This window comes from Saimiri boliviensis, chromosome 5 (assembly GCF_048565385.1).
Source record: "Saimiri boliviensis isolate mSaiBol1 chromosome 5, mSaiBol1.pri, whole genome shotgun sequence".
Classification (NCBI taxonomy): domain Eukaryota; kingdom Metazoa; phylum Chordata; class Mammalia; order Primates; family Cebidae; genus Saimiri; species Saimiri boliviensis.
The window spans coordinates 94,693,206-94,716,357 of record NC_133453.1 but is presented as its reverse complement, the minus strand read 5'-3'; the positions used below and the strand labels follow the sequence as shown (position 1 = coordinate 94,716,357).

The 23,152-nt window shown below is 37.2% G+C and overlaps 1 protein-coding gene across 10 annotated transcripts in view; it reads right to left on the bottom strand.

The window, feature by feature from the left end:
- The window catches only part of GTDC1 (glycosyltransferase like domain containing 1), a 424,620-nt gene that overhangs the window by 320,614 nt on the left and 80,854 nt on the right, over positions 1-23,152 (bottom strand). For all 10 annotated transcript variants that reach the window (XR_012517769.1, XR_012517768.1, XR_012517770.1 and 7 more), the window contains exon 2: positions 2,523-2,584. The gene's annotated coding sequence lies outside the window, so the exon portion shown is untranslated. The remainder of the gene's footprint in view (positions 1-2,522; positions 2,585-23,152) is intronic.

Sequence of the window (23,152 nt, the reverse complement as noted above, 5' to 3'; positions counted from 1 at the left end):
CAGGCAAATATTACTCAAAAGTTCCCACTGAAACAATAAATTCTGAAGCAGACAAGATTCCAACCAATCAAAAATACTGTGTCAACATGACCAAAGTTAGCAATAGCAGCAAGGATACAACTGTAAAGAAAATATCTAAGAGTGTGGAAAAGGCAAATGTAGCACCAACTTCTATAAGGAACAAAGCCATTTACTAAATGAGGAAGTTGTAAAAAGAATGATATTTCTATTTCAGAAAAAAATATTTCTTTTCACAATGGTGGTCTGTGTGAAGAAAGAGGAAGAGAAGGGGGAGGTGGTGAAAGGTGTAAGTAGGAAAAACTAAGGCTGCCTGCCTTCCTTCGGTGATGCTGTGAGGGGAGACCCTCTGCCTTACAAAAACCACTGCCAGAACCAAGCTACACAAAACATTTTGGCTGCAAGCCTATAACAGTGCCAGGCTGTTTTTCATTTTTGTGCTAGACTCCCTCAATTGAGACAGTGTGGGATTGTCACTTTGATGCACATAGAGAACAAAGAATAATATAGTTTGGGGGGGATTTTCTTGCCCCCTTAAAGTCAGGTTAGCATTTTGTTTTCTCTGACAGGTCCTGAAAAGACCCAAGAAACAAAGTTACGCGGAAGAATGCATTAACTGCCTACCAAAATTAACATCAAGTACAATACTGCCAACAGTTTAAAAGCCATGTGAAAGATTAACATTTTTTAAAAGCACACTTAAAAAGAGTCCAAGTCATACAGTTACCTGTTTAAGAGGCCAGAGACCAAGAAATAAATGATTCACAATCACATAATCTTATTTAAAAATCTGATGCCACGAAGGCAGACCATAAAATCCAGGCCAAAAAAAAAAAAAAATAAGTATTATTATTTTTAGGTCACTATTCAGAGACAACTACGTCAGCTGCTATTCTGACCTTGATTTCTCCAAAATTAAATAATCTGATGAAAAGATTGTAACATTAGAATCTGAATACTTTAAGCCTTCACAGAGAAAGAGGTGATAAGTGATCAAAAATGTTTAAAGAATTAAACCACAAATCATCGAAAAAGTTGCCACAGACACAAACAGGAAAACCGTCTCTTCGATCCTATTCAATTCTGTACTAGAAGTGAAGCTGACACAAATAAGAAAGCCGAGTGAGTGCTCCTGCAACCTTCAACTATATGTACTATATGAATGTGGTGACTGAAAGACACCAGTAAGCCATTAGCTCCTAGATGTATGACCTTTTTTCCTTTCTAAGGCACAAGATGAGTCAAGGTAGAGCTCCATTTTCTACAAACCAAATGAAAAGAAAGAATGAACTGAACCGTGACAAGCTCAGATCCCATGCTGGCATACTGTACACTAAGCTCAGCATCATCTAGAAGCAGAATGCTTCTCCCTGCCAATAAGAGGGGGGAAAGTTGTGCAACTAATACAGTATTGATAAATAGCACCAAACGTCTACTAGTAGTTTCCTCCTGTACATTGCCACTGAATCAGCTGTTAAAAGAAGACCAATAGCTGCTACAGAAATAGCAAGAACTAAACCTCTTGCCTCAGATGTTATACATGGAGGCATGGAGCATTTACCACCTGAGCCTATCTAATTTCCGGCAAAATGATCCCCTGCCCAGTTTTGCTCACAGCCACAGAATCTGATAACAAGTCACGATCCGTGTTGAGAAAGGCAGTGGGGGAGTGAGAACATGGGGAAGGAATCAAGTGAGAACAGTGGGCAAACTTCAAACAATATTCACGCTTCTCTTATTATTCAAATTAGTGCCCATGCACAGCACTTTAGAATGACAAAAGCTGTGTTAAAGGGCTCAGGTACAATGATTTACTTTGGGTGGTAAGGATAAGTCTGCCATGTAATTAAAGAATGCATTATTTTGCTCCTCACTGCTTGACTTTTACATTTCTTTTTTCTCTAGGACATACTGCTGATGGTAGTACTGCATGGAACACTGATAGTTGCAGGCAAGGCATTCATGTAGTGCCAAAGTGGTCCAGAGAATGATGTCTGGCTGGCCTTAGTTCAACAAGGAATATAAGGCAAAAACAGAAAACAGAAAGAAAAAAAGGTGTAAAAGAAGCCAGGCAATAGACTGTATTTTCTGTTTATTAATGGTACCATAAAACGGGGGTGAAATCTGGAAAAAGCAGCCAAGCTAACTCAATTACAAAGAAAGATTAAAGGAGTTAAATGTCTATAACTTGGCTGACAACCAAGGAACAATATGAGAGCTGTCCACAACTCTCCAAATAACATGCATTAAAAAAAGTAGAGAATTATTATCTACTATAGATGTATGAATATATGAAATAATAATGAGATAAAAATAAAGAAATCTGACTTTAAGCAGCAGGGAAATAATCTGGTGAAACTTAAAAAAGGCTACTTCCTTCTCTTTAGAAATATCAGTCACCTTACTGACCCACACTGCAGTAACCGAGACATTATAGAAAATGCCCGCATATCGCCAGAGGACTGAATTGATGGAGATATAAAAATGAAGTCCCATCTGCTTACCTGATGATCCAGATATACTGATGTCCCTTTACATATGTCCAATCTGGCTAATGCAGAGATACCTGTAAGATCACAAAAGTCATAGTTAGTACCTTCAAAATAAACCCAGCCTCAATTCTCAATCTTGAGCTAGTCAAGAGCTGATTTGGATGATATAGTCTGGCTCTTGCATATTCCAAGATGGGAGAAGAATGTGCAAAAGCAGAAATTTTCTGAGTGATTCTAAAATTATTCTTAATTAATAAGAGATTTTCAGTCTCTCCAGAGATTTCCCAAATCACTTGTAACTCAGTAATAATAATAATAATTCAGATTAGAGATCTTTAACCTTGATCATTGGATGGCCTTCAGTAATCTATGCACTCCTGAATGATAAACGTAAAATTTGTGGGTTTATGTAAATAAGTATCTCTGGGAGAAGGTCAATAGTTTGTCAGATTTGCCAAAAGGTCCATAGTCCAAAAAACTGTCAAGAACCTCTGCTGAGGCTTGCCTAACATCTCAGAGGCAGGTTGGAATGCATATGGATGAGCACTCCAGGTTTGGGGGATCCCCCCCAGGGAAACACAGACACTTGCAGATCTGGGGTAAATACCTTAAGAACCCTACTTTCTGGGAGAGCATACATCATATTTAAACTGTTATTTAACTCATACAGCCCTGGGATCCCTGTAAGCCACGTACAGTCTTGAAGAGAAAGAACTAAGTTGTTACCATATATACCCAAGGGTGCCTATCATGACTTTTCCTGTTCTGTGTATATTAAAGTCAGGATTCCTAGGAATATCAATTCTGACAGGGTCAGAACTCACACAGTGACTTATCCAAAAAGGGCCATTTATGACAAGTAAAAAACAAGGTGTGATCAATAGGACATGTGGCTCCCAAACAGTTTACACAACCAAAAATTACAGGATTAGCCAAACATATCTCTTAAAAGAGTTACTTTAAATAGTAATCCCAGAGTCAGAATAGGCAACATCAGAAAGAAACAAGGTTGGAGAACCTTCCAGGTACCAACTGTGAACAAGATGGGAAAGCACTCACAGCCACAGAGAACATCCTGAACTGAGGTATCACCAAAAAAAAAAAAAAAAAAAAGGGTGGGGAGGCGGATAAGTGAAAGGCTGAAAAGACAGAAATTAAGTAGAAGAAGGGAAAAATTACCTTTTGAGGTGGCCTGTTTGAAATAATAATTATATAGCATATTCTCTCAAAAAATTATGTATTTAGACAATCACCTTCTGGGCATCTACCACGCACTGCACTCAGTGCTGAGGACTCAGCAGTGAACAGGTCGACAAAGCCCTACTCTGCTGGAGCTTCACTTTGGTGAGTGGGAGAAGGATGCAGGGTGACAAGTATATGAGCAATATCATTTCAATTTGTGATATATAATATGAAAAAATAAACAAGAAGATGTGACCAAGGCATGAGAGAGCAGTCTATACCCACCCAGCATGTCACAGAAATCTTCACTCCCATTCTCAGTCTCTAAGAGTCTTACAGAGTTGAGACCAGGAAATGACATTAGGGACAGCTAGCCAGACCTGTGAATTTTCAGAGATGAAGACAGAATAGCTATTCTAGAAGACAGTATCACTACCTCATTATCTCTACACTTCAAAATACACACACCTAGATTGAGTGGTAATGTTATGACACAAACTCTGCTTTTAGACTATAAATCTGAGAACAAGTAAATGAATGGCATTTCTGTATCTCTTTAAAAATGGCTGACAATACTGCACACTGTGTACCCTTAATACAAAGAACCACTTTGTATTCAAATTCTTGTCAAGTTCCATTCTATTAAAAGAATTTCATTTTTTGCTTCTACAGACAAATCTGATCAACATGTACTATCAAAGAAAGGGGAGAAGAGGGTACAAGGTAGCCAGCCTACAAGAGAGTCCCCTGTAATCCTCACCTGAAGGAATTCATGCCTTTGTGTAATCCCTTCACTCATATCAGGGTTGGCCTGAGTGATCAAGGAGATGCAGCAGAAGTAATAGTGTCTGTCCTAAAAGATATTACAGCTTCTTCCTTACTCTTTTGGATCTTCCTGAGGAAAGCCAGCTACCAGCTGCCACATTGTGAGGATACTCAAGCAGTCCTAGGGAAAGGTACACAAGGCATCTTGCCAAATAGCCAGAATCAACTTAACAGCCATGTGAGAGCGCCATTTTCTTTCTTTCTTTTTTTTTTTTTTTTATTTTTGAGACGGAGTTTCACTCTTGTTACCCAGGCTGGAGTGCAATGGTGCAATGGCGCGATCTCGGCTCACTGCAACCTCCACCTCCTGGGTTCAGGCAATTCTCCTGCCTCAGCCTCCTGAGTAGCTGGGATCACAGGCACGCACCACCATGCCCAGCTAATTTTTTGTATTTTTAGTAGAGACGGGGTTTCACCATGTTGAGCAGGATGGTCTCGATCTCTTGACCTCGTGATCCACCCACCTCGGCCTCGAGAGAGCCATTTTCTAAGCAGATCCTCCAGGCTGGTCGAACTTTCAAATGATTGTCACTCTAGGTGACATCTTGATTGCAGCTCATGAAAGATCAAGAGCCAAAATTACCCAGCCTGCACCCCAATCCCTTTTTAACATGCACTCTAACTTCCTGTATTCACAAAGCTCAAAAACATTTCCCTGATGTTCTTACATCATGTCTTCCACAGGAGACCTAGGTTCAACCAAATCTACTCAAGGTTTAAAAAGAAGTGAGCAAATCAAGAAAGTAGCCAACTACAAATGAGTTCAAATCTTGTTGTGAAGGTATTTTGTTCTTCTGAAACAACTATGTAGATATGCTACTAACTGATCCCTCATCTTACAGGTTCTAAGTAGCAAATGGCAGCGGAGTTTCTACTAGAATAGTATCATGGGGTGTTTCTCATGGCTTGAGCTGTTCCTAGCTATTCGCAGTCAACTTTGGTTCCTTGGCACTTCTGCAAATTAAGTAGCATGTGATACATCTCTGTAGGCATCTCAAACTAGCTGTTGCCTGCAACTAAGAATCCTGCAACTAAGAACCCACACTCTACATATGCAAATTCTCCTGTCTCATAACACTTACATTCCTATCTCATGGTTGACTCTCTTTTCCATTACTAATCCCTCTACATGTACAATGAGTCCTATTCATTTATGCTGTTTCTAAGAACTTGTACTATCCATTTGCTCCCTTTCTTTTCCACCGGTTCCTTCTTCTTCATCAGTATCACAGTTCTTCCAACCCTGTCAACTATCCCTGTGAAGCTTAATAAAACAATAATATAAGCTCGTTGTCTTTACTTCAACTTCCATTCAATGCTTGAATTACCCTAACTTCCTTACCCATCACTCTACCAAAACCACCATTTCTAAGGCTGGCAAGAACCTATTCTCATTCCTCACTCTACTAGACTGTGGCTTTGGCATGTGTACCCACCACACCTCTATGAAACTTTAATGATAAGGTTACAAACCTCCAGCCTCAATGAAAGAATCTAGCATCCCAACCTCACACATCATCGTCACTCATGCCCTCTGCACCTCGATCACCAGAGATAAACAACAAACAGGCATACAGAGGCCATTTCAAATGCTAACGCTATTGAAGTATTCTATCTCTTGAGGGCCTGTTTAAAGACAACCAAAAAGATATACGTACTGTTTAAAAAAAAAAAAAAAGTGGATTCTACAAACTATCAATATAGGAATATATTTCATTATTTTTCAGTTACTTAAGGAAAAATAAATGTTTGGAAGTCAGAGATTCCAAAAGAGCAGTGCTACAAAACAAGTGTATGCCCTCTTAAAACAAACTTCCCAAAGCTAAAAGTTTAATTATTCTTATTCAACATTTGCAAGCCAGAATATCCACAATTGCCAATCTAAGCTAGCATACCTGAGGCCTCTTGTTTTGAATGTAAGGTTTTCTATGACATCTGTCACGTCACTAACCAGAAGTGATGCTGCTGACTTGATTTGCATGGGGTGGGAGGGGAGCTGACCCATTCCTTCCTGATAAAGCTACTATCTCTCAAAAGTCTGGCCTCCCAGAACGATGTGAACCAAGCTTCTTTGGTCAGGGGTGTACATAACCCTTTTCTTTAAACTGCTCAGAAGACAGAACTTTTCAGAAAACCCACAAAAAATGGCTTATTTTCATTAATTTGCTTTGCATTGCCATCACTCATTGTCTTCATTTTTAATTCAGTGATATTTATAGCCAAATGAAATGAAGTACAGTCAGTTTTCCTCAATCTGTCTCAGCTCTACTCTTCATCTTCTGGGACCCAATTCATGTGATCCTTTAACAACTATTTATTTCACACCAAACTAGATATCTCCCTAAAGCCTACCAATCTAGCCTCTGGGCATATTTTCTAAATAAAAGCACTAGATCTCTATAAACCTAAAATTTGCATACTAAAGGAACAAATCAGCTATCAAAAGACCTAGTAGTATACAGCAGTTGCTTACCTCTAAGCAGAATTTAAAATTCATTTCTATTTATTTTTTTTTTAAAGAAACAGCAATTGACTTTGTCCCTTTGCAAAATACAGTATTTAATGGGCCTAGTTAAATTAGAGGTGATAGTGTGAAGCAAGTGTTTTAAATTGGTAAATTCTAAATCTTTTAATAAAAGTACATCAGTCAGAAGTTTTAATAAGACTCAGCAGGACAGAGAAGAATTAACAGTCTGTAGGAATCAAAAGGGGGTGATAGGCAATGATAACCTTAAACATTTGCATTGGGATTTATAATTTCATTGCTTAAAGGTTAATGAAATTATGTGGTATTTTGTCCACTCTTATCCAGTAAATGATTTCATGCCTTGATTTGTATATATTTACCAACTGAATCATACAAAGAAAAAATGACTCCTTTATCAAATAATCTATTACATTTTTATTTATACACTCCTGGGTGCACAATTATCATTTCCTACTCTAACCAATAACTGTGCCCTCTAAAACAAAACGCAAGGTTCCCAAAGCATCTCAGAAAAAAAGAATAAACTCGTAATTAGAACTCTGAAGGTACATTAAATTGTTAATGTGACTGCTTTTTTAAAAATTAGATATATTACTTTATCTACTTTATATTTCAAGTCAACTACTGCTAAATACTTGCTTTTGCCAAATATAAACATAAAATCCACCCTAGAGATTGATGAAGGCATTCAGGATACACTGAGGGTGAAGACGGAGAAATGCAAACAGTACACACAAACAAGTATAATAGGTAAAATAGTAAAAGGACTCTAGGCTAAAGCAATTGTTTTAAAACCTAACAGCATAAAAATAACGTGCTACTAAGGCCTTGCCTCACTGGGCATCCAGGAGGGTAGAGGGTCAGCCGTTTCACTTAATACCCAGTTCGTTCTAAGACAAAACTGCAAAGAGCCTCACTTAGGCAGAGTGGTGCTTTCTATCCTAGCTGCATGCTAGAATCCCCTGGACAGCTTAAACAAAAACCTAAAAATCAACAACACTTAGGCCCCATAACCAGAGATTCTGGTTTGATCAGTAATTTATAGAAGCTACTCAGGATGATTTCTTAGGTGCAACTAGGGTTGAGAAATATGCCAGAAAGCACTGGTTCTTGAAGAGTGGTCTCTGGACCAGCAGCAGCAGCAACAGCAACAGGAAACATGTTAGAAATGCAAATTCTCAGGCCTCGCCCCAGACCTAGTGAATCAGAAACTCTGGAGTGGGGCCCAGCGTTTTAACAAGTCTTTCAGATAATTCTCAAATGCATTAATGTTGAAAAACACTGCTTTAGGGTAAGAATGGCCTGGTTTTCAATTCTCTCTCCATAATTTACTAGCTATATGACCCTTGGTCAGCTCTCTAAACTTCTTTCCTCACATGCAAAATAATACCATTTATTTAACATCGAATATGTGTCAGAGGGTGCCAATAAGCATTTTATATACCGTATATAATTTAATCCTTACAAGTTTGTCAGATAGATGATTGCCATTTTACATCCAAAGATTGTGAAACTCATCCAATATTACAAAGCTAGTAAGCAGAATCAGAATTTAAATTCAAGTTTTTAAAATTCCAGAAACAGTACTCTTTCCCTCAAAATATTCTTGTTGACCTTTCTTCTTTGTTCTTCCATCTTCTTTCCTTTCTTTTCTTCTGTTTTGTCTTCCTTTTTGTCTTCCTGTCCATCTTCCGTTCTTACTTTCTTTAGGAGGAAGCTTGTCTTGCTACTATAAAGCTAGATATTACCTAGTTTGTATAGTATTATTGTGTGACTACAAAGTACTTACCATTCTACCATATGCTAGAAAGAGAAGAATTAAAATAAAAAATTAAAAAAAAAAAAGAAGAACAATCATAGTAATAAAGTTATAAGCTAGCTGGAGATAGAACAATTTTGCAAAACATAGGGACATATATAATTTCATTAACTGGCGGGGAGAAACAGAAATAACTCAGAAGTTCATGAGATTGGAGCCTGGAGACTAAGGCATGATTCCAGGAATTGGAAGTCTGACTTGCCCTGAAACAAGAAGGAAAAGGTTTCTCCAGCACAGGAGGAGAAACAATAGCTAGAGAATATAGGACAACAGAAAATAAAGCTAAAGCAGTTAAATGGGTCCAGATTGTGACTTAGAATAAGAAGAGCTTAACGTTAGCAGAGTAAAACATAAAATGTTTTTTTCACAGAACATTTTTGATGAACTGATAGTAAAGAGGCAAAGTTAAAATCAAGTCATAGGAGCTTATTCTAGAAAAAATATGAACCAAGGGTTATGCTGAAGAAAAAAAAAACAAGCAAGAGAGAAAGTTATTTCTATTATTAAAAGTGTTAAGTGTAATCCACTCTTTACTATTTCCAGGGGCTATTCATATCCACTACATAATATTTTCAATCATCCACTAATCTAACCAACACTGACCGATCACATTAAGCTAGGTACCAAGAATTAAAAGATAAGCAAGCTTCTGACTCCGGGCACAAGAGCAGCTTTACGTAAGAAACAGACTGCCAAAGGTTTTATGCAACATTAACATAAGGTTATTAGGAATTCCAAAGGCCACTATAGACAGACCAATTCTTAGGAATGACTGCTGTGAAATTCCGGAAAGTCAATGAAGTATAAGCTACCCAAAACGTTACGCATATATCATAAAAGAGGCTGGGGGCAGTGGCTCATGCCTGTAATTCCAGTACTTTGGGAAGCCAAGGTGGGCAGATCACTTGGAGTCAGGAGTTCAAGACCAGTCTGGGCAAGATGGCAAACTCGTCTCTACCAAAAATACAAAAATTAGCTGGGCTTGGTAGCATGTGCCTGTAGTCCGAGCACTTTGGGAGGCTGAGACGTGAGAATCGCCTGAACCCAGGAGGTGGAAGTTGCAGTGAGCCAAAATTACACCACTGTAATACAGTCTGGGCAACAGAGCAAGACGCTGTCTCTTTTTTTTTAAAAAAGAGTATTCTCTCTATATTAGCATCCTAGCATCATAATCATCAACTCACAAATGGAGTATCCCCAGTTAATCCACATTTAGACTTACACATGGCTAAGAAAGACAGGCAAACATAAAATTTAGAGGTAAGCTTTTTCTCTTTTTCATCTTTTTCTTTTTTTTTTTTTTTTTGAGACGGAGTCTCACTCTGTTGCCCAAGCTGGAGTACAGTGGCAGGATCTTGGCTCACTGCAACCTCCTCCTCCCAGTATCAAGCAATTCTCTTGCCTCAGCCTCCTAAGTGCTGGGACTACAGGCATGCACTACCATGCACTGCTAATTTTTGTATTTTTAGTAGAGATAGGATTTCACCATGTTTGCCAGGCTGGTCTCGAACTTCTGACCACAGGTGATCTGCCTGCTTCAGCCTCCCAAAGTGGTGAGATTACAGGTCTGAGCCACCATGCCCGGCCATGGTAAGTTTTTTAATATTCACATCATATATTCCATTTTGCACTGAAGAGCTAATCAAGAACTATGCTCAGGAACCCACAGGAAGATTCTACCTATGTACTGAGGAAAAACTGCAAGGCACAATGGGATAACTGCATTTATTAGCATCTAAAATTTCTAACTCTGTCAATGACAGTCCAATGCTGTATAACATCTTTCTCTTTAGTTTTACTATAATCTGACAACTCCATAATGCTCATTTACCTCCAAGAACCAATTTAAGATACATATATATACAGCCACCAGACTATGCTTCAATGACAAGGCACTAAGGGTTATTTTTTCTCAGATTAAATGTGAACTGAATTTGCTATGATATTAGAAATGATAGCATTTTACAAACGATATATTTAAGAAACAGTAATGATTCTCTATTGAAGCTGTTTATTAATAACCTAGACAAATATCAACAAAGAACTGAATCCCAGCTGTTAGAAATGACTTGAAAGGTCACCTGAAATAAAACACTGGCTTTCATTCCACATGGTATCTAGGTCCTATAAAGCATTAAAATTAAAACAATGATATCAACAGACATCCAAGTACTTCAAGTGATAATTTATCTGGTCCCGATATATCCAATTCATATATTCTACTGTATTTTACTAAAGTTCAATTGCCTATCATTTCATTCTTTAATAATATAAACTATATGTGACAATGTAGTAGGACTAAAAGGTTGGTACTTGACAGTGGTTTAATCTCAACAGAAGTGATTGGTACAAAACCATCTTTTAAAATATTCAGACCATGCTATACAGATATTCACAGGCACTTGGATCTGTAAGCACTAAAGAACTTGTTTAGATTTACTGGCGCTATACCTGCTGTCAAAAAACAAGAAAGTTGTGAGGGTTGATCAAACACATCTTTGCCTCAAGTATCACGTAAATGTTTTCCACAAACGCGCCCCTAAAAGTTAACAGTCAAAGTAATTCAAAGGTTTCTCTTTATTTCTATATTTAAATCATCACAAGTTTGATCAAGCATGCAAATCCCTTTGGGCTCAGGGTTCCCATCAAAATGTCTTATAGAAACATTAAAAATTGAATGGGCATAAACAACTCCAACAGTGCGGAGCTCATGACAGCACTGCTGTGATCTATGTGTTTCATGTACCACAACATTGGGGAAGTTTGCAAGGGAAGATGAGCAACTAATTACTGTCTTTTGCTTGAGGGCAGGTGTGCTGATCTCTACAGGTGTCTCTGCAGTGTTCTGCCTAATGTATCACTTCTTGAAGACATTCACTGTAACAACTTGCGAAAGCCCTGCAAAACATCTGACAGAATACCAAAATGTTGGGTGTTCAGGAAGAAATATGTGTGACTTCTTAAAGTTAACGCTAAGGAGAAACAGCAGTTGGGGGAGGCTATGTATTGTTTGTGAAAGAATAATATAAAAAGTAAGTAACATAAAACTATTATCAGTCATACACATTAAAGTAGGATACTAATATTGTCTTAGTAAGTACAGAAAGTTTTTCAAAGAAAATACAGCTATTCTCGTTAAACAAGAAATTTTTTAAAAACCCAAACAATAATCTTATAATGCACCATCATTTTCATTTGTGAAAGCACAGTAGACAGTGTGGGATATTCAGTTTTACAAGTCTAAAAAAAAATATGAGAAATTAGCCACTATAAGAAATTAGTAAATTAAATGGTCATCTGATGACAGGGAAGGTGAGAAAAACCATTGACATGTGATGCCACTTGCAAGATTAATATTCCTTAAGATTTTTCATATAACTTGGAAAGAAGCAAGCTTAAGGATAAAGAGACACACCAACCAGAAATAAACATTTCCTGCTTTGCTGTCTGCTAGCTGCATGATCTCGGACAAGAAATGTAACCTCTTTATACTTCCATTTCCTCGTCTAATAATAAACAACACCCACCCCAATAGGGTTATTATTAAATGAAACAGTGTACCTTCACTATTTGGCACAGGGCTTGGCATGAAGTAAGTGCTTAATAAATTGTAATTAGCATCATGAAAATTTCCAAAAGACATTAGTCTCCTATCATTAGTGAAGCATAAGCCTGTCTAAAAGCATCTTGGAAAGTAAAGACTCATCAGTGGAATGCTATATTTAAAATATGTGATATGTTATATGGTACATCTTTTTAAGGATAAATATATGGCCCGGCTTTTAAGAAATCAGTCAATAATGAATATGCAAGTAAAACCTTTAACTAATTCTTTATTTTTCCTGAGTGATCATTCATCTTGGTGAAAAGTCCCTATCTGTAATGTTGAAAATTTGTATAAAATTTGGTACAAAATCATCCTTTAAAATATTCAGACCATGCTATACAGATATTCACATGCACTTGGGATTTATAAGCATTAAAGAACTTGTTTGTGGAAAAGTTCATTATTTTCAAACAGTAATGAAAAGTTATCATACTATTTCAAACTTTCTCTACTTAAGAAAGACTCTGGTAAAATCAAAGTTAACATTTTCAAGCAATGAATCTGCTCAGAGTAAGAAAATGCTAGGATATGATCATATAAGATTTATACCAATTGTTTTCATCTACAATTCTCTATTTGCGTTTTTCTTCAACCAAATAAAATTAAGATGGTATTTAAGATCATTATTATTAATCACTGACTGTGTAAACAAAATATACTTCTTTTAAAAAATAAATAAAGCAAGTTAAAATTGTTTCAGACTATTCTGGAAAGAACCAAAAAGGGAAAAAAAAGCTAAAGCAAGATATATAATAAATATATAAAAACACAGCATTTCCAAAATTAAAAATAATTAAGACTCATGGGAATAATCGAAATATAATTATTTGAGGTAGTATCCCTTCCTCTCCCAGTAGATTGGTTCATCATATGCTCATTTCTTCAAAGCTGGGCATTGAAATAACCTGTTCTCTCTCCCTTTAATCCCTTCTTCCTGGTATCCACTCTGCAGTTTTCAATGGCATCTCAACCACAAGGAATGTTAAGAACTGATCTACTGTGCTTCCCTTAACACAGACCTAATTATGTTACTTCCTCCAACCCCAAAGATCTAGTCTAATGGGGGAGACAGGCATATAGATATGTAAAAAGTTGTGTGTACATGTATGAGTACACATGCACATGAGCACATGGAAAGTATTAATATTAAGGGAGGATAAATCAGAAGCCAATTCATTTTGCCTGCCATCAGTCAAAGAAAGTTTCACATACCTGATTATACTAGGTGAAATGATGCCTAGAAAACAAATTTAAAGCTTCATGTTACAGGTCTACAATACAAAGCCTCAATTTATTGTGTTCCAACTATAACCCACACTCTCCTCACATGGACTTAGATGCCTTCATTCTCTTACCATAGTGGACAATCTGCTGTCACCTGGCTTTTCCAATCCCTCTGCCTTGAATCTCTTCCTCATCCTCCCCATCTTTATAGTTTTTAAAATATATCCTTATACTCAGACATTCTTCTACTCAGTTTTCTTATACAGTTAAAGGAATTAAAAAGGCTTGGACTTTGCAAGAGCAAGCTGGAAGACAATGGAACAAAAGCACTTCCTTCAAAGAATCTGTAAGAAACTTATTTCCAATTTAGAATTATTAAAACAAATTATCAAGCAAGTGAGGAAACTGAATCAAGGTATTTTTTTCTCACAAAACCTTTCTCAAAAATATTACGGGAAATACAACACCAAAATGTAAGAGTAAGACAAGAAGGATAACACTATGAGATTCAAGAAAAGGCAAAGGGAGTTCCTAGGTTAGGAGCAGAAAAAATCCCAGAAGAGGGCAGGTCTAGAGAATGTGATGGGAGGAAGTCTGCTGGAAGAATGTCTTTAAGAAAAAATTGAAATATATTATCTGATGTAATTCCCTTTATGGAAAATTATAAGTAGTTCACAGAAAGTACAGGAAGAATTAAGAGGGGCAAAAATACAAAAATTAGCTGGGCATGGTGGCATGTGCCTGTAGTCCCAGCTACTCGGGAGGCTAAAGCATGAGAATTGCTTGAACCCGGGAGGCGGAGGTTGCAGTGAGCCAAGATTGTGCCATTGCACTCCAGCCTGGTGCCTGGCGACAGAGTGAGACTCTGTCTCAAAAAAAAAGAGGAACAAAAAAAAAAACTAAGCAAATGAAAAAACAAGGCATTATTAACTTCATGAAATACAAAAAGTCAGAAGCAAATTTTTCATTGGAATTACAACATTCTCATCTATGAACAGCTACATAATAAAATAATGCAACACCAAAACTAAGCCAAAAATTGAAATCTAACTATATTGGAGATGTGAGGAAAAGAGATAGCTATGTAATAGTGAAAAATCTTCAAAGACCATAATATAAAGTCAACAATGTCTAAAATGAATTAAATCAAAAGACAAAAATGTGTATATATGTAATTTAGCAAATTGGAGATACATAACGACTAGAGGAAACAGATAAAAGGTTGCCTCTAGAGAAAGGACTTTTTTTTTTTGAGACAAAGTCTCTTTCCCATATCCCAGGCTAGAACGCAGTCACACAATTTCAGCTCACTGCAGCCTTGACTTCCCGGGCTCAGGAGATTCTCCCACCTCAGGACCCAACCTGGAGTAGCTGGGACTATAGGCATGTGCCACCAAACCTGACTAATTTTGGGGTTTTTGTTTTTGGTTTTTGGTAGAGATGGGGTTTCACCATAATGCCCAGGCTGGTCTCCCACTCAGGCTCAAGTGATCCACCTGCCTTGGCCATCCAAACTAATACAATTACAGTTGTGAACCATTGAGCCCAGCCACCGCTATATTTTCTGATAGGTCTTTAATAACTCTTCAAATTTTAAACTAGGTGAATGTATTGCTTTGGCAAAATAAGAATTAATTTAAAAGAAACAGCCATGTTTATGAAGATGTTTTTGACAGTGTTTTTCCTAACAGTAAAACACAGAAACAATCTAAAAACATTCATCAATAGGTGACTAGTTAAATAAATTACATTTTATCTGTGATAGTTAAAAAGACTATGAAGTCATTTTAAATAATGTCGTAGAAAAATACTTAGTGACATGGAGAAATGTTCATATTACAAAACAAAAAAAAATGACAGGTCAAAAAACAGCTACAGAACAAAACAGTGAAATATGCATGAACATAAGAATGGTAATTTTAGAATTTTTTTCTCTCTATGCTTCTTTGGTTTTCTGAATTTTCTGAAGTAAATAGTAACTTCAGAAACACACACACACAAAATTAAAATTGTAATGTAACCCATCACTCAGGGAGCTATTTAAATAGTGTCACGTAATGATGGCCAAGCCAGAATTAACTCCTCCTTCTCCCTTCTCAATGCAGTTTATACATGCCACTATCAGGACAGCTGTACAATCTGCTTTGTATCACAGGTAACTCTTTATGTCTGTTCTTGCATATGATTTAGACTGCTGAAAACAGGACAGTCTCTAACCCACCATTCAGTGTAGGCTGAATAGAATATGTCTGTGCTTCTAAAGACAAACCCCTAAAATGAGGAAATTCCAAAAACAGTCTGAGTAAAATCTTTTTTTTTTTAACTAAAAAAAAAAAAAAAAGGAGTATTGACTGACTAGTTTTGAGAGGGATAATAGTCATATATAAGATCTCAGGTTGGTCACTCTGATTGTTCTTCGGTCTCATCTCACATACATTATCTCTCAAACTGACTCCTAAAACATTTTGTCCTTTGTCTGAAGCCTTCAGTGGGGCAGTGTTCAAATGCAGACCTTCGGGATTTCTTAACAGATCCATGTTTATCACCCCAAAATGACATTTACTTAAGAATTCAGTTTATAGAATATTAGTTACTCACAGTTTGACTATAGATAAATTTGGATTAGGATTATTGCTCTTTGAGTGTAGGATTTCCAAGTGAAGTCAAAATTTAAATGTTTAGTGGAGCAAATATGACTTTCATAATGTTTGGTTTTTATTTAGAACTATTTTCAAAATGACACAGCACAAATTCAAGAAACATAACTTTTCTGGGCAAAAGCAGAAAACTCCACTCATTTTTGTATGCAAAGGATTAACTTTTTCTATCTAAAGGTATGAACAATCAGCACATTTGATTTTAAAAATCATAAAAGGATTCTAATATCCCATTCTAGTGAGGCTGTTTTATCCATGAGATCAACTGCTACTTTTCAGCACACTTTCAGAATAGACCATGCATGACTAAGAGGAGTCACAGAGAACAGAATGCTATGAAGTAAAGAGCTATTTATCTACCCTCACTCTCCCATCCCCAAGAGGTCCAGCATAAGGACAAGGCAAATGGCCTTTCACAGATTGAGGTTAAACTGTCTACTGAGTGACAATTATATGGAAAAAGTACTGAATTAAAGTCTATGAAAATAACATCTATAAACTTTTATTCTTCAAATTGTTTATCAACATTAAAAATAAACAAGGAGGGAGGTAACTATAAAAGGATACCTTGCTTTACAATACAATGTGCCATGAGTTGATTTTACATACTGTTAAATGTAACACAGATTTAAATTATTACAGAGAGTAGACAAGGCAGAAAACTCAAAACTAAAATGTTAGGGATAATACCAACTGAACTTTATTCAGGCATCCTAAAAATTTTAAGATAATAAAATATATGGTTTGTTTTACCAAAATACACTTTACCATCAATTTTTGAAAAACCTATCTTCTATATTAAGCAAAATACACTCCTAAGAATTCTAGAAAATGTAAACCAATCGAGAATATAGATAGCAGATCAGTAATTGCCTGGGAACAGAGACGTGAGACTGATTTCTAGAGAATACAAGAGATTTCTCTGGGGTGACAGCAATGACCAAATCATAAATGCAGTGGTAGCTGTAAAGTTGTATTCTTTTATCAAATCTCATCATACTGCGTCGTTTTGTTTTGTTTTGATTTTTTGGAATGGATTCTTACTCTGTCACCCAGGCTCTGGAGTACAGTGACATCATCTTGGCTTACTGCAGCCTCCGCCTCCCAGATTCCAGAGACCCTCCTGCCTCAGCCACCCAAGTAGCTGGGTTTACAGGCGTGGACCACCATGCCCGGTTAATTTTTGTATTTTTAGTAGAGATGGGGTTTCACCACGTTGGCCAGGCTGGTCTCAAACTCCTGACCTCAGGTGATCCGCCCACCACAGCCTCCCAAAGTGCTGGGGTTACAGGCACAAGCCACTACCTACGGCCCACACTGCCATTTAAAATGAGAAGTTTAATGTAAGCCATTTAGACCTGTATAAATTGATATAACAATACATCATAACAGTTGATTATATCTGATAATCATAATTTTCTAAAACCTTTTATGTAAATTTGTTACATTTCTGACACAAGGTTAAACATACCATGAGTAAACACCAGCTACTTGAAAGTATTACAGTTACCAATCATACTAACCTCTTACTGAGCTCAACACACTGCCATCCACACTATACTTAACACATATTACCTTATATTACTGGTTAATTTTCCTGAATTGCTCTTTAAGCCCCCCCCCAAAAAAAAACAACTTGTACCATGTATTTATTAGCATTTCCCAAGATCTAGCTCAATTCATTTCAAAAATGTGTTTAGACAGTGACTTACACCATGTAACACTTTAGAAAAGTAGTTATCATTTCTTAGTAAAAAGCTCGAAGTTCCAAGACAATAAGAACAGCGATCTTGATTTCTTATGCTAAACAATGTTATTTTAGAAGACTAAAAGAAACTTTTTAAACTTTCATTTAAATTTTTTAAATGTTGAAATTTTAAAATAGTTATTAACACCCAAAATGAACTTATGAAATTAGCCACTTTGTATAAAAGTACTTATTTTTTAAAGTGAAAATATTACCATTTTATTTCTTTCCATTGTGACACTGCTTCCACTGCATACCAGTTTTGCTAAAATAATTACAAATAATGTATTTTTAAATAACATGACATTATCTCATACTTAACAGAAATTAGTTTGAGATAACTTGCTTCTCAAATCTTAACAGTTTACTAATTATTACAAAAATTAACTACACAGTAACCAAGACAGTGTGCCATTGGTGAAACACACACATAGACTGATGGAACAGAACAGGCGGTTCAGAAATAGATGCACACAAATATAGTCCACTGATCTTTGACAAAGGAGCAAAGGCAATTCAATGGAGAAAGGAGAGTCTTCAACAAATGATGCTGGAACAACTGCACATCTATATGCAGAAAAAAAATGAATCTAGATGAAGACCTTACAATATACTTTACAAAAACTAACTTAAAATAGATTATAAATCTAAACCTACAATGCAAAACTATAAACCTCCTAAAAGAGAGCATAAAATAAACGTAGATGATCTTGGGTTTTGCAGTGACTTTTTAGATATAAGACCAAAAGCATGATCCATGACCAAAAAAATTGTTAAGCTAAACTTCATTAAAATAAAAAACTTCTGCTCTTTGAAGACACTCTCAAGAGAGTAAGAAGACAAGCCACAGGCTGAGAGAAAATGTTTTTCAAAAGACATATCTGATAAAAGACTTAGCTGAAATATATTTAAAAAAAAAAAAAACTCTTAAAACTTAGTAATAAGGAAACAAGCAATTAAAAATGGGCAGGGCCAGGTGCAGTGGCTCACACTTATAATCCCAACACCTTGGGAGGTGGAGGTAGGAGGGCTGCTTGAAGGCAGAAGCTGGAGACCAGCCTAGGCAACACAGTGAGAACCTGCCTCTATGTTTTTTTTTTTTTTAATGTGTAACATTAAAAATATAATTACTTAATGGACAAAATGGTAGGGCACAGTGGATAACACTTGTAATCCCAGAACTTTGGGAGGCCAATGCAGGAAGACTGCTTGAAGTGAGACGTCTGAGGCAAGCCTGGACAACAAAGCAAGACCTCGTCTCTACAAAGGATAATTTTTAAAAATAATTAGCCAAGTACAATGAAACAAACCTGTAGTCCCAGCTACTGGGGAAGCAGAGGCAGAAGGATCACTAGAGTCCAGGAATCTGAGGCTCCAGTGAGCTAGAATCATACCACTGTGCTCACTACAGCCTGGGTGAAAGAGCAAGACCCTCTCTCTTAAAAAAAAAAAAAAGAAAAGAAAGAAAGAAAAAGAAAAAAGAAAAAAAAAAAAGGCGGGGGGGGCGCAAAAGCTCTGACCAAATACTTCACCAAAGATGATACACAAATGACAAATAAGAATCTGAAAAGATGCTTAAACATTGTATGTTAATAGAAAAATCACAAAATTAAACATTGAGATAGTACTACATACTTACCAAAATACCTAAAATCCAAAACGCTGACAACTGACAACACTAGATACTGAAGAAAATGTAGAGCAATAAGAACACTGCTCGCTACTGCTCCTTTTTGTTGAAAGCTACAAAACGGTATAGCCACTTTGGATAACAGTTGTGTAGTTCCTACAGAATTAAACATGCTCTTACCATAAAATCAGGCAATTGTGCTTCTTGGGTTTTATCCAAATGAACAGAAAACTTATGTACTTGCAAAACCTGCACACAAATATTTATATTAGCTTTACTCAGAACTGCCAAAACTTGGAAGCAACCAAAATATCCTTCAAAAAGTGAACAGATAACTATGTATATCCATACTATGGTATATCCACAGAATGGAATATTACTTAGTGCTAAAAAGAAAGGAGCTCTCAAACCACAAAAAGACATGGAGAAATGATATGGTTTGGCTGTGTTCTCAACTAAATCTCATCTTGAATTATAGCTCCCATAATCCTCACATATCATCGGAGGGTCCTGGTGGGAGGTAATTGAATCATGGGAGCATGGTAATTGAACCATGCTATTCTCATGATAGTGAGTGAGTTCTCAAAAGTTCTGGTGGTTTTATAAGGAGCTTTTCTCCCTTTGCTTGGTACTTCTTTCTCCTACTGCCATGCGAAAAAGGATATGTTTGCTTTGCCTTTCACCATAATTGTTTTCTGGAGGCTTCCCAGCCATGCAGAGCTGTGAGTCAATTAAACCTTTTTCCTTTACAAATTACCCAGTCTTGGGTATTTCTTCATAGCAGTGTAAAAACAAACTAATACAGTAAATTGGTACCAGGATAGTGGGTGCTGCTATAAAGATGGCAGAAAATGTGAAAGTGACTTTGGAACTGGGTAACAAGCAGAGGTTGGAACAGTTTGGAGGGCTCAGAAGAAGATAGGAAAATGTGGGAAAGTTTGGAACTTCCTAGAGGCTTGTTGAATAGCTTTGGCCAAAATGCTGAAAGCGATATGGACAATGAAGTCCAGGCTGAGGTAGTCTCAGATGGAGATGAGGAACTTGTTGGGAAATAAGAGTAAATGTCAATCTCATTGTGCCAAGAGGTTGTCGGCATTTTGTCCCTGCCCTAGAGATCTGTGAGACTTAGAACTTGAGTGAGATGATCTGGGTATCTGGCAGAAGAAATCTGTAAGCAGCAAAGCATTCAAGAGGTGACAGAGCATAAAAGTTTGGAAAATTTGCAGCCTAACAATGAAGTAGAAAAGAAAAGCCCATCTTCCAGGGAGAAATTCAAGCAATCCACAGAAATTTGCATAAAAGTAACAAGGAGCTAAACACTAATAACCAAGACTGGGGAAAATGATTTCAGGGCATGTCAAAGACCTTCTCAGGCCCAGAGGCCTAGGAGACAAAAATGACTTCCTAGGCCGGGTACAAACTCCTGCTCCCTGATGTGTGCAGCCTCAGGACTTAGTGCCCTGTGTCCTAGCTGCTCCAGCCATGGCTAAAAGGGATCAATGTACAGCTCAGACTGTTGCTTTACAGGGTACAAGCCCCAAGCCTTGGCAGCTTCCACATATTGGTCCTGTGGGTGCACAGAAGTCAAGAATTAAGGTTTGGGAGCCTCCACCTAGATTTCAGAGGATGTATAGAAATGCCTGGATGTCCAGGCAGAAGTTTGCTGCAGGGGTGAAGCTCTCATGGAAAATCTCTGCTAGGGCAGTGGGGAACAGAAATGTAGAATTGGGGACCCCACACAGAGTCCCCACTGGGGCACTGACTAGTGGAGTTGTGAGAAGAGAACCACTATTCTCCAGACCCCAGAATGGGAGATCTAGCAACAGCTTGCACCGTGTGCCTAGAAAAGCCACAGACACTAACTAAACACCAGCCCATGAAAGCAGTAGGGAGGGAAGCTGTAACCTGCAAAGCCACAGGGCAAAGCTGCCTGAGGCCACAGAAACCCAGCTCCTGCATAGGCGTGATCTGGATATAAGACATGGAGTCAAAGAAGATCATTTTGAAACTTTAAGGTTTAATGACTGCCCTCTTGCATTTTGGACTTGAATGGGGCCTGTAGCCCCTTTGTTTTGGCCGATTTCTCTCATTTGGAATGGGTGATTTGGAATGGGTATATTTACCCAATGTCTATACCCCCGCCACATCTAGGAAGTAGCTAACTTGCTTTCAAATTTACAGGCTCATAGGCAGATGGAACTTCTTTGTCTCAGATGAGACTTTGGACTTGGACTTCTGAATTAATGATGGAATGTGCTAAGACTTTGGTGGACTGTTGGAAAGTCATGATTGTGTTTTGAAATGTGAGGATGGAAGATTTAGGAGGGGCCAGGGGCAAAATGATATGGTTTGGCTGTGTCTCCACCTAAATCTCATCTTGAATTATAGTTCCCATTATCCCCATGTGCCATGGGAAGGGCCTGGTGGGAGGTAATTGAATCATGGGGGCAGTTACCACCATGCTGTTCTCGTGATAGTGAGTTCTCAAAAGACCTGATGGTTTTATAAGGAGCTTTTCCCCCTTTGCTTGGCACTTCTCTACTCAGCCCCAATGTGAAGGATGTGTTTGCTTTGGCTTCTGCCATGATTGTTTTCCTGAGGCCTCCCCAGCCATATGGAACTATGAATCAATTAAATCTCTTTCCTTTATAAATTACCTAGTCTCAGGTATTTCTTCATAGCAGCATGAGAATGGACTAACACAAAGAACACATATTGCTAAATGAAACAAGTTATTTTGAAAAGATTGTAAGTTGTAAGGTTGCTACTATAAAACATTCTGGAAAAGACAAAAGTATAGAGACAGGATCAGTCATTACTAGGGATTCTGAAGGAGGGAGAGAGAAAGTGATGAACAAGTAAAACACCAAAGATTTTTAGGGCATTAAAGCTATGCTGCATGATACCCTAAGGGTGGATACATGTCATTATAACATTTGTCAAAATGCACAGAATGTGCAACACAAAGAACAAAACTGAATTAAAGGCCTTTGGTTGATAATGCCATGTAAATATTGGTTAGTTCGTCTATTATAACAAACACACACCACTGGGGTAGGGGAGGTCGACCATTGCGGGAAGGTTGACAGGGGCTGCTGTCCTCTATATTTCCTATTCAATTTTGTGGTGGACCTAAAACTGTTCTTACAAAATAAAGTCTACTAATTATTTTTAAAATAATTACATATGACAAGTTATTTCTAAAATACAGTCCAGGTTCTGATGTGTATAGTTTAATACTAAATGTAATGTAACGATTCTCCTGCTCATATAACAACAACAACAAAGAAAAGTACCTTTTCTTTAAAACATATCAGATTCTTTCAAAAGTATATTTCTCCAAGAGAAGTTGATCATATGTGACTTTATGAGAAATTCAATAGACTTCCCATGTTGAAGAGCAATTCTTATTGTCAAAATATGAAGTTTTATAATGTCAGCTTCACTTGTACAATGATGGTTT